Below are 13,228 nucleotides of genomic sequence, written 5' to 3' on the forward strand. Positions count from 1 at the left end.
AAGACGTGTTTCAGATTGTTGCCTAATTCTGAGATTTTATTCACGTATTCACATTTAAGTCCCATGTTTACAATTTTCCAGACTGTTCCAAGTGAAAGCTGCAACATTTAATACGCACGGTGTTGCCATATTTGGTTTCTTCTCCGCGTTCATTGTCCACTTATTTATTTGCGGTATTGTAACCCCAATGTTAGCGTCACTGAAACAGCATCCCACAGCTCCTTTTGAGCTAATGCGACGCACCCAACACGGCATCGCTGTCAGACGGCAGGTAGCCACAGATTCAGCAGGAGTATGTATAGTGAGGGTCACATAAGAACAGTTCCTAAACAGCAAATATTGCCGTCTTGTCAGTGTTGCCAACTGTTACCAAATATCGCACGATCCTACATACAAAATGACTTATTTACTTACCGTACTTTATGTTGGAAGGGTATTCTAAATAATTCAATAATTTGTAACAAAAGTTCGCAGGCAAACTACACGAGAAAGGAATCAACATGTCAAGTATTTTGTCTGGCAATACGAAATTCATTAGTTTGACTAGACAACTGACTCACGAGACCTAACCTAAAAATGTATTTTGTTTGACTACACGAAATTATCAGTAATAACTCCGAAAACTTATCTGACTATAGTCTTGAATTATAACCACAATGTAACACATAAAATAACTATTATGTATTAATATTAATACTGATAGCTCAGTTGGTATAGCAGCTGGCTACGGACTGAAAGGTCCGGGGTTCGATCCCAGGTGGTGACAGGATTTTTTCTCGTTGCCAAACTTTCAGAACGGCCCCGAGGTTCACTCAGCCTCCTATAAAATTGAGTACCGGGTCTTTCCCGGAGGTAAAAGGTGGTCAGAGCGTGGTGCCGACCACACCACCTCATTCTAGTGCCGAGGTCATGAAAAGCATGGGGCTCTATCTCCATGCCCACCAAGTGCCTTCATGGCATGTTACGGGGATACCTTTACCTTTACCGATATTAATTAACTATTAGTTTGTTCAAATTTCACTAGCTTCCAGTAACCGGCTCAGAAATCTAGAACAATTTTAATTTCATTGAACTCCAGTACCGACAAATATTGTCGATATTTGTCTCACAAGCAAACGTTCTGATGGGAGCAGATAAAAAAGTTAAATTAATGTCACTCGACCGCAATTACGAGGCCGTCCAGAAAGTGATTTTTCCTGGGGCCGTTCATAGAGAAAAGCACAATTACATGGTACAGCAATTGTTGCGCTATTTGTCAACATATCCCCCCCTGGAATTGAGCCGTTTGTCATACCACGGGATCAATTTTTTGTGTCGTAGAAGTCAGCCGCCTCAGATCGGAACCAGCGTTTGACTGCGTCTGCACCTCTCTCTGTCGATCCCATGATATGAGAAATGTCTCAATTCCGATGGAAAATATGTTGGAAAATAGCTCAACAATTGCTGTGTCTGTTTCAGTAAATTTGTCCAATGAAATTGTGTTTTTTTTTCTGTTAACGGACCCTGGCGAACTTATTTTTTACGGCCCTCATAATTGCGGTCGAGTGGCCAAAATTTGTTTATGCTCTACCATGCCGAAATGTAGTAATTATGCACCTGATAGCAGACCTTTAATGCATGTCATTAAAGTACACCTACTCATTAAAGGTCAGGTCTTTCAGCCAATGACGACTCAGGTTACAACTGTTCAGCCAATGACAGGTCAGCTTTCTACCGTTATAAAACCGCAAGTATCGATTATTCTCGGATATGCAATCGAAAGAGAATTAGCGAAAAGTCACGGAGGCTGGAAATCCAATACTGTCGCAGAAGGTTATGTTCTGTTACTATAATATTTAGCGTTAATTGTAAATAATATTCAAATAAATTCAATTTGTCATCTCGTTTTTCAATATCTAATTTAATTTTAATGTTATCTCTGCAGGTTCTTATGGCCTAGCAAGGTCAATGTGAACATCTGTTCCTCGGAAAAAATCAATACTTTCGCGTTTGCGCACATCTCACAACATACGGGACATTGGCCATGGTCAGATACAAAGAAAATTAATAATATCAAGTTAGAAATATGGTCGAGCATAAAAAGTCGCATGAAACTCGCCTATAATGGTAATTAAGAAGCTCATATGAAAATTATGAAACTCGCTTGCGCTCGTTTCATAAATATCCATACTCGCTTCTTAATTACCTTCATTATAGGCTCGTTGCATAATGTACTAATAAGCACTTCTTCTGACATTATTAACATGGTGGAATAAAAAAATTTAACTTTTTTATCTGCCCCTAGCAGAAGTTTGCTTGTCAGCTGCCAACATACCAGTTACAAAATCACTACCATTTGTAGTATTTGTCAATATCGAAATTCGAAACGAAGTTGGAAAAAGATAATTCAACCTGCAAACTAGAAAATCAAAACAATCCACTAGCATATGTAGTAATAGGGGAAAAATGGTTAGGTTCACCCTTAGATAGATAGATAGATAGATAGATAGATAGATAGATAGATAGATAGATAGATAGATAGATAGATAGATAGATAGATAGATAGATAGATAGATAGATAGATAGATAGATAGGTAGGTAGGTAGGTAGGTAGGTAGGTAGGTAGGTAGGTAGGTAGGTAGGTAGGTAGGTAGGTAGGTAGGTAGGTAGGTAGGTAGGTAGGTAGGTAGGTAGGTAGGTAGGTAGGTAGGTAGGTAGGTAGGTAGGTAGGTAGATAGACAGGTAGACAGGTAGACAGATAGACAGGTAGACAGGTAGACAGATAGACAGATAGACAGATAGACAGATAGACAGATAGACAGACAGACAGGCAGGCAGGCAGGCAGGCAGGCAGGCAGATTTATTCGTTCCATAATATTCTTACATTTGCTTTATAGCATAGGATAAAGAACATGTCCAATTCTTACGTTTAACAATAAAATGCAATACATATAAAATGCAAATATGAAATATGTACAGAATTAATACCTTAATAACAGTAATATTTTATACAATGTAATATGTTTATCATTTAGTAATATTATAATATTTACACAGTACTGTGAAATGTCAAGAATTCATCTACAGAATAGAAAGTGTGAGATATTAAGTAATTTTTTAGTTTTACCTTAAATAATGCAGGGTTTTGGCTATGATTCTTAATGTCTTCAGGAAGACTATTGAACATTTTTTTCGCCATGTAACGTACTCCCCTTTGAAAGGATGACAAATTTGATGATGGCGTATGAAAATCATTCCTTCTGCGGGTATTTATACTATCTATGGCTGAGTTAGTTGGAAAATGTTCTTTATTACATAAGAGGAAATTTATTGTAGAGTATATGTATTGATTTGTTAAGGTTAGAATCTCAAATTAAAAAAAAAATAATCTACATGATTCTTTAGCCTTTGCTCCAACTATTATTCTAATGGCTCTTTTTTGTAATAAGAATATAATTTTACTATCTGCAGAATTTCCCCAAAATATTATTCCGTAGGACATAATGGAATGAAAATAGGCAAAATATATTGTCTTTAAGATACTGCTGTTTAGAAAGATACTGCTGTTTGGAAAAGATACTGCTGTTTAGAAAAGATACTGCTGTTTAGGAAAAATACTGCTGTTTAGAAAAGATACTACTGTTTAGAAAGACACTGCTGTTTAGAAAAGATACTGCTGTTTAGAAAAGATACTGCTGTTTAGAACGATACTGCTGTTTAGAAAAGATACTGCTGTTTAGAAAAATACTGCTGTTTAGAAAAGGTACTGCTGTTTAGAAAAGATACTGCTGTTTAGAAAGATACTGCTGTTTAGAAAAGATACTGCTGTTTAGAAAAATACTGCTGTTTAGAAAAGGTACTGCTGTTTAGAAAAGATACTGCTGTTTAGAAAGACACTGTTGTTTAGAAAAGATACTGCTGTTTAGAAAAGGTACTGCTGTTTAGAAAAGATACTGCTGTTTAGAAAGATACTGCTGTTTAGAAAAGATACTGCTGTTTAGAAAAATACTGCTGTTTAGAAAAGGTACTGCTGTTTAGAAAAGATACTGCTGTTTAGAAAGGTACTGCTGTTTAGAAAAGATACTGCTGTTTAGAAAAGATACTGCTGTTTAGAAAAGATACTGCTGTTTAGAAAGATACTGCTGTTTAGAAAAGATACTGCTGTTTAGAAAGATACTGCTGTTTAGAAAAGATACTGCTGTTTAGAAAGATACTGCTGTTTAGAAAAGATACTGCTGTTTAGAAAAGACACTGCTGTTTAGAAAAGATACTGCTGTTTAGAAAAGATACTCTGCTGTTTAGAAAAGATACTCTGCTGTTTAGAAAAGATACTGCTGTTTAGAAAAGATACTGCTGTTTAGAAAAGATACTGCTGTTTAGGAAAGATGCTGCTGTTTAGAAAAGATACTGATGTTTAGAAAAGATACCGCTGTTTAGAAAAGATACCGCTGTTTAGAAAAGATACCGCTGTTTAGAAAAGATACTGCTGTTTAGAAAAGATACTGCTGTTTAGAAAATATACTGCTGTTTAGAAAGATACTGCTGTTTAGAAAGATACTGCTGTTTAGAAAAGATACTGCTGTTTAGAAAGATACTGCTGTTTAGAAAAGATACTGCTGTTTAGAAAAGATACTGCTGTTTAGAAAAGATACTGCTGTTTAGAAAAGATACTGCTGTTTAGAAAAGATACTGCTGTTTAGAAAGATACTGCTGTTTAGAAAAGATACTGCTGTTTAGAAAAGATACTGCTGTTTAGAAAAGATACTGCTGTTTAGAAAAGATACTCTGCTGTTTAGAAAAGATACTCTGCTGTTTAGAAAAGATACTCTGCTGTTTAGAAAAGATACTCTGCTGTTTAGAAAAGATACTCTGCTGTTTAGAAAAGATACTGCTGTTTAGAAAAGATACTGCTGTTTAGGAAAGATACTACTGTTTAGAAAAGATACTGCTATTTAGAAAAGATACTGCTGTTTAGAAAAGATACTGCTGTTTAGAAAATATACTGCTGTTTAGAAAAGATACTGCTATTTAGAAAAGATACTGCTGTTTAGAAAAGATACCGCTGTTTAGAAAAGATACCGCTGTTTAGAAAAGATACTGCTGTTTAGAAAATATACTGCTGTTTAGAAAGATACTGCTGTTTAGAAAAGATACTGCTGTTTAGAAAGATACCGCTGTTTAGAAAAGATACTGCTGTTTAGAAAAGATACCGCTGTTTAGAAAAGATACCGCTGTTTAGAAAAGATACTGTTGTTTAGAAAAGATACTGCTGTTTAGAAAAGATGCTGCTGTTTAGAAAAGATACTGCTGTTTAGAAAGATACTGCTGTTTAGAAAAGATACTGCTGTTTAGAAAAGATACTGCTGTTTAGAAAAGATACTGCTGTTTAGGGTATGAAGTAAGCTGACCCGGACTATACTGTGGGAGATATCGTTTAATTATACTGATTATTAAGCGAGAAAGGAACGAGCTACGGTATACGGCACGTGGAATGCTATGGGTTTATAATAAAGGAGATCAGTTACATCAGTAGCGACTCAACTGCCAGAAATAGCGCTCGCAGCAGGAGGGGAGTGGACAATACAGCGCGGAGGTTTGGGAATGCAGGCCGCTCCACAGATTTCACTTGAAACATTTTGCTTTGGAGTTCTATCTTAGGGAAGTCGGGTATATCTATAATCTATCTATACTAATAATAAATCTGTAGCCGAAATTTTTCTGGTAATTTTCGATTTTCCAAAAATAATTGGTCCTAACATATATAATCAACCACCCTGAAACCGAAAATCGCATTTTTGAAAGGTTTGTTTGTATGTCTGTCTGTATGTTTGTTACCTTTTCACGCGATAACGGCTGAACCGATTTATATGAAAATTGGAATATAAATTAAGTTCGTTGTAACTTAGATTTTAGGCTATATGGCATTCAAAATACTTTAATTAAAAGGGGAGTTATAAGGGGGCCTGAATTAAATAAATCGAAATATCTCGCTTATTATTGATTTTTGTGAAAAATGTTACATAACAAAAGTTTCTTTAAAAATGATTTCCGATAAGTTTTATTCTTTACAAAATTTTGATAGGACTTATATTTAATTAGATAAATGAGTTTTAAAATTAAAATAACGCCATCTAAGACGGTGCAATGAATTAAGAACAAATGACTTCGTCTATAAGGGGCCTTGAACAACAACAATCGAAACAGGGGCCTTGGACATCAAAAATCGAAAACTATTAAACATAGCCTACAGAGAATGTTTCTGCATTTGTATGAAGTAATATCAGAAGCTAAATTAACTGATTTGTATAATTAATTATTATTATTTCACCATTGGAAAGTGTAGTTTCTCTAGATGGACATAATATTATAACGTTATTACAGTAACGTCTGAGTAAATCGAGGACAGGTAAGATTAAAATAGCTTCTTATGCACAGAAAATTTGATAGGCTATTTTGTACATTCGTTTTCTGCATTTTTTTAAATAATATTTATGTACACTCATTTTAATCTCAGAGAATTAACGAACAACGAGAGTGTTAGTATGCAGTAATAGTACGTTAGCTTAGCAATCCATTATTTTAAAATTCAAATTTTAACTATGCTCAATTAAATCGTGTTAAAATACATAAAATATATATGCAATAAATGCAATGCAAAAAAATTTGGGTAATGAGCGAAGCAGATTATCTTGCGCTGTTGTAAAAGTTGTTCCCAGGATCAAACGTCCTATTTTAATTATGTAATTACTTTATAATTATTTCTAACAGGTGCAGCGGAGCGCACGGGTACGGCTAGTTATATATATAATTTGAACTGGTAATGGAAATTACGGGAAAACGGCTGAACGGATTTTAATAAATGACCCCTCATTTTGAAGCTTGGAACCCAAAGTTTTTCAGAAACATAGCAGTTTTCAGTGAAATATCAATTTTTCAACATAATTTTCTTATTTTCTAAAATCCATCTGTCGTCACTAACTAATTGCATTTCAGAATAAAATAAAACACACACTACAGTAAACAATATTACACGAAGGCCATGATCTGCAAGAATGCTGACATATTTAGAGCTCAAATTAAATTGGCTATTAAAAATTTCAAGACTTACTAAAATTAATTTACAGGTCTGATTCTGTGATGTGTAATTTTCTCAGTACAGCTGTGTATTGGGTATTAAAAACTACAAAACTTGAGGTGGTCTGAAGACATTATTACCATTAGAAATGAAATATTATTATAGTTAATGCCATGATGTGACTATTTTTCATTAATTATGCTATTAAGGCTATATTGATGATATGAAAGTGAAACGTTTTGGGGTTATATAAGTAGATATAGAGAATATCTTAAATTAGATCTTGATTTCTATAATTTACTGAGTGGCGGCTATATAGTATATGCTACTGAAAACTATAAAACTTACGTAAGATAATATTGTTAACCCTCAAACGGAGTTGTGGGGTCGTTTTCGATACCAGGCAAATTGTATACACCTGACATTCCTTTACCGTTGCATTCTTTCTCTTAATCTTTTGTGTAGGCCTACCTTTTCCTTTTGTCAAGCTTAATCCATTGGCCTTGTCGTTGACCAGCAGGTACCATTATTTATTTCCAGTAATAGCTAAAATATTGAGTGGTACCCTTTTCGACCCCACAACTTCAGTTGTGTATCTGCACCTTGTCAATGTACAACCAACGAGTTTTCATAGTGGAGTATGGCTACTAATGCGCGTAAAAGTCTGTCAGTGCTCGATTCGGGTTTCCCACGCTTTGTAAACAGTATTGTAGATGAAAGTGAAGGCAGTAATGCGAGTGAATGTGAGGACAAAGATGATCCGGACTATAATTCTGAACATGACACAGATTCAGAACAAGATTACGATTCGAATGGCTTGGATGAAGGTGTAAACCAACCAAATGGTGATTCATTGAATTTCTACGGTAAGAATGCATGCAAATGGTCGGCTATCGAACCTAATAGAAACAGAAGACCACCAGCACACAATATTGTAATGAAAGTTCCTACACTGAAAGGAAAAGCTAAAAATTTAGGGAATTCGTGCAATCCTTTACAGGTATGAGAATGTTTATTCACAGAAGACATGATTACAGAAATTGTTATACACACAAATGAGAAAATTAGTTCCTACAGAGCAAATTTTTCTGATACAACTCGTACAGAACTGAGAGACACTAATGCAGTAGAGCTGAGGGCACTTTTCGGGTTCCTGTATTACACAGCAGTTTTCAAATCAAACCATGAAAGTCTCGAGTCCATGTTTGCAACTGATGGGACTGGAAGGGATATTTTCCGTGCCATTCTTTCTGTCAGGCGAACATACATTTTGATATATTGCTTGCGTTTTGATGATTTTGCAACACGAGCAACAAGGAAGGAAATTGATCCATGTGCAGCAGTGTCGTATATTTTTCACAAAATGGTTGAAAACTCTCAGGCTTGCTATAATATATGTTCTTATGCCTGTGTAGATGAGATACTAGTAGGTTTCCGTGGCCGCTGCAAATTTAGGGTTTACGTGGCTAGTAAACCAGAGAAATATGGGCTGAAAATTATGATTTTTTCTGATGCTAACACTAATTATCTCTTGAATGCATATATATGCTGGGAAAGACAGTGATGGGATAGGTCTGACAGCACAAGAAAAAACGCTGCAGAAACCAACACAATCAGTACTGAGATCAGTGAAGCCTATTTGTGGAAGTAACAGAAATGTTACAGCTGACAATTAATTCACTTCCATGGCGTTAGTTTCCGCACTCAAACAACGTAAACTAACTTGTGTAGGGACGATGCGGAAAAGCAAGAAAGACATTCCACAAGAATTTCAGGCAGACAGGAAACGTAAAGTAGGCTCAACTGAATATGGTTTCCAAAATGACCGCACATTAATTTCCCACGTGCCTAAGAAAGGAAAGTCTGTTATTTTGTTCTCTAGCATGCATCATTCAGTAGACACAGATCCTGAGATAGGCAAGCCTGAAATTATTTCCTTCTATAATAGTACAAAAGGGGGAGTAGATAGCCCTCACCAAAAGTGTATTACATATAGTAGCAGCAGACGAACCCGAATATGACCTCTGGTTATTTTCTATGCAATTCTGAATATTACTGGTGTCAATTCTTATATATTACAGACATCATTCAAAGACTATATACCCATTTCCCACTTTGAATTCCTGAAAACGCTAGGAAGACAACTTACAGAGCCATACCTACATGAAAGGCTTGTAAATGACCGACTGCCAAAAGAACTCAGAATGATTGTTTCCAGAATTTTGAAGGAAACTCTGCCAAAGAATGAAGAAACACGCGAGAAATCGAAAAGAAAACGTTGCGCGCTGTGTCCTCGTTCAAAAGAGAAGAAGACAAACCAGTACTGTGTTAGTTGTGACCGTCCAGTTTGCCAGGCCTGCCGATCAGTTACATGTAGAGAGTATGGAGAATAAAGGAAATCCAGTTTGACAGCAAAGTATGCAACCAGACTGACATTTTTATTGTGATTACTACATTTTAATGTGATCGTTATGAAGAAAATATGATAAAATGGAACTTAATCTTTTACAATAATTTTAAATTAACTCAAAATTGTCGTACAGACTTTTGGTGTTATATTATGTTATGATCTATTGTTTTTCAAAGTTTTGCACAAATTACTAATAGTTATACTGTACTCATATTAGTTATATGTCCTTAAATTATGTAAACAAACTTAATAATAATTGAAATTCCTATACAGCATCTTAAAAAGTAAACAAAATTGATATTTTACCTCATTTTGTAGTGGTATCGTTTTTGACCCCACAACTCCACTTATGTCATAAAACAGTCACAACTCCGTCACAAATATTTTTGTAGTTATTAATCAAGTGGGGTTGGGTCTTTTTCATATATTTAATGGCGATGTGGTGTCGATTTATATGCGTGATTCTCTTCAGTATTGGCTCGAGAGAGCGCAAAAATTACAGTTCCTAAGGAAAGACCAAAAGATATTACTGATAAAATATGAGGCCTACAAGATTTTGTAGTCTCCCGATCATTTCTGCAAGGTCTCTTAGCAGGATCTCTACATATCAAGGTAATTTACGAAACATGCAGCAGCTATACCAAGATGCTATGTCTATTGTTCGAAAGCATAGCAAACCTGACATTTTTTTTAACTTTCACCCACAATCCGCAATGATCTGAAATAGCTACTGCTTTACTCCCACATGAAAAACCGACTGATCGTCCTGACATTGTTATTTGCGTTTTCGCGTTGAAACTAAAAAACTGAAAGTGTATAGGTTCAAGAAAAAGTATTTTTCATAAAAAAAAACATTCAGAAGGAGTAAAAAAGGTAAAGGTATCCCCGTAACATGCCATGAAGGCACTTGGGGGGGCATGGAGGTAGAGCCCCATGCTTTCCATGACCTCGGCACTAGAATGAGGTGGTGTGGTCGGCACCACGCATTCAGAAGGAGTATGTTTCATTATTATGGAAATACATAACTCTCAGAATGTCTGATATTGTTCATTGAAAATAAATCTGAAAAATGTTTATTTAAACGTCTAATGAACTTAGTTTGCAGCATTTGCTGCACAAGCCACTAGTAATTCTATAACACACAGAGGTCCAAAAAATGTACACACACTTTCAAAGGTGTTCCATTATATGGACACTCAGTTAATGTGGGAAAGTGTAGCCAAATATTCTTTTAAGGGGACAAGGTAGTCCAGGTGTTTTCATAGTGCGCAATGCTGGTTTTAAGTGGTTATTTCTCCGAAAATATAAAAGATGTTGCTTTCAAATTTTTACATGTTACTCTACATGCTCTTAGAATTATATTGGTGGTTAGTTTGTTATATTAACTGCTATAATTGAGTAAAAAAAATATTCAAATGAAAGAAAAAAACAAAAAAACAAAAAAATTGTTAAATTCATACACCTTTCTCTTGAAAACTGTTTAATCTACATGACTAAAATTTTTCGTACACATTTACAATATACTTAGCTACGTTCACTAGCAAGATTATAAATGTAGCTCGATTTTATCCAGATATGGAGGGTAGCTGTGAATATATTGAATAAGCAGTCGCGGACAGCCGATGAGGGATGGTCCTCCAGCTTGGGGGTTGGGCGAAGGGTTAACAACCCATCACCGTAAAAAACAGCTTGTTACGAAACCTTCAATTAAGTGTTAGTTGGGAGGCCGGAGGGAAAAAAACCTTTGGGGAGGCAGAGATTGCCGCCCTCACATAAGCCCGCCAGCGGTCCCTATCCTGTGCAAGATTAATCCAGTCTCTATCATCATACCCCACCTCCCTCAAATCCATTTTAATATTATCCTCCCATCTACGTCTCGGCCTCCCTAAAGGTCTTTTTCCCTCCGGTCTCCCAACTAACACTCTATATGCATTTCTGGATTCGCCCATACGTGCTACATGCCCTGCCCATCTCAAACGTCTCGATTTTATGTTCCTAATTTTGTCAGGTGAAGAATACAATGCGTGCAGTTCTGTGTTGTGTAACTTTCTCCATTCTCCTGTAACTTCATCCCGCTTAGCCCCAAATATTTTCCTTAGCACCTTATTCTCAAACACCCTGAACCTATGTTCCTCTCTCAGAGTGAGAGTCCAAGTTTCACAACCATACAGAAGAACCGGTAATATAACTGTTTTATAAATTCTAACTTTCAGATTTTTCGACAGCAGACTGGATGATAAGAGCTTCTCAACCGAATAATAACACGCATTTCCCATATTTATTCTGCGTTTAATTTCCTCCCGAGTGTCATTTATATTTGTTACTGTTGCTCCAAGATATTTGAATTTTTCCACCTCTTCGAAGGATAAATCTCCAATTTTTATATTTCCATTTCGTACAATATTCTGGTCACGAGACATAATCATATACTTAGTCTTTTCGGGATTATTTCCAAACCGATCGCTCTACTTGCTTCAAGTAAAATTTCCGTGTTTTCCCTAATCGTTTGTGTATTTTCTCCTAACATATTCACGTCATCCGCATAGACAAGAAGCTGATGTAACCCGTTCAATTCCAAACCCTGCCTGTTATCCTGAACATTCCTAATGACATATTCTAGAGCGAAGTTAAAAAGTAAAGGTGATAGTGCATCTCCCTGCTTTAGCCCGCAGTGAATTGGAAAAGCATCAGATAGAAACTGACCTATACGGACTCTGCTGTATGTTTCACTGAGACACATTTTAATTAATCGAACTAGTTTCTTGGGAATACCAAATTCAATAAGAATATCATATAATACTTCCCTCTTAACCGAGTCATAAGCCTTTTTGAAATCTATGAATAACTGATGTACTGTACCCTTATACTCCCATTTTTTCTCCAATATCTGTCGAATACAAAAAATCTGATCAATAGTCGATCTATTACGCCGAAAACCACACTGATGATCCCCAATAATTTCATCTACGTACGGAGTTAATCTTCTCAAAAGAATATTGGACAAAATTTTGTACGACGTCAACAAAAGTGATATTCCTCGAAAGTTACCACAGTTGGTTTTGTCCCCCTTTTTAAAAATAGGTACAATTATGGACTCCTTCCATTGTTCTGGTACAATTTCCTTTTCCCAAAAAGCAAGTACAAGTTTATAAATTTCGCTATATAATGCACTCCCACCCTCTTGTATTAATTCTGCTGGAATTTGATCGATACCTGGAGACTTGTACTTTTTCAGATTTTCTATCGCAATTTCGACTTCTGAAAGCGTGGGTTCGGGTATAAATGGCTCAGCAGTTTGTATTTCAATTTCGTCCCGATCATTTCTATTTGGCCTATGTACATTTAGTAGTTGCGCAAAATAGTTTTTCCATCTGTTTAGGATTGATGGAGAGTCTGCAAGCAAGTTACCATTCTCATCGTTGATCACGTTTACCCTTGACTGATATCCGTTCTTAAATTCCTTTATACCCTTATATAAATCTCGAATGTTTTTATTATTACTTTTTGTTTCTACCTCATTCAGTTTTTCCTTCAAGTAACCTCTCTTTTTATTCCTAATTGTACGACTTGCTTCCCGTCTTTCATTGAAATAATTATCTCTCTTCTCCTCAACTGGATCCTGTAAGAATTTCATTATTATTATTATTATTATTATTATTATTATTATTAGTATTATTATTGTTGTTATTATTATCATTATCATTATTATTATTGTTATTGTTTTTATTATTGTTATTGTTATTATTATTATTAGTATTATTATT

Source organism: Periplaneta americana, chromosome 12 (assembly GCF_040183065.1).
Source record: "Periplaneta americana isolate PAMFEO1 chromosome 12, P.americana_PAMFEO1_priV1, whole genome shotgun sequence".
Taxonomy (NCBI): Eukaryota; Metazoa; Arthropoda; class Insecta; order Blattodea; family Blattidae; genus Periplaneta; species Periplaneta americana.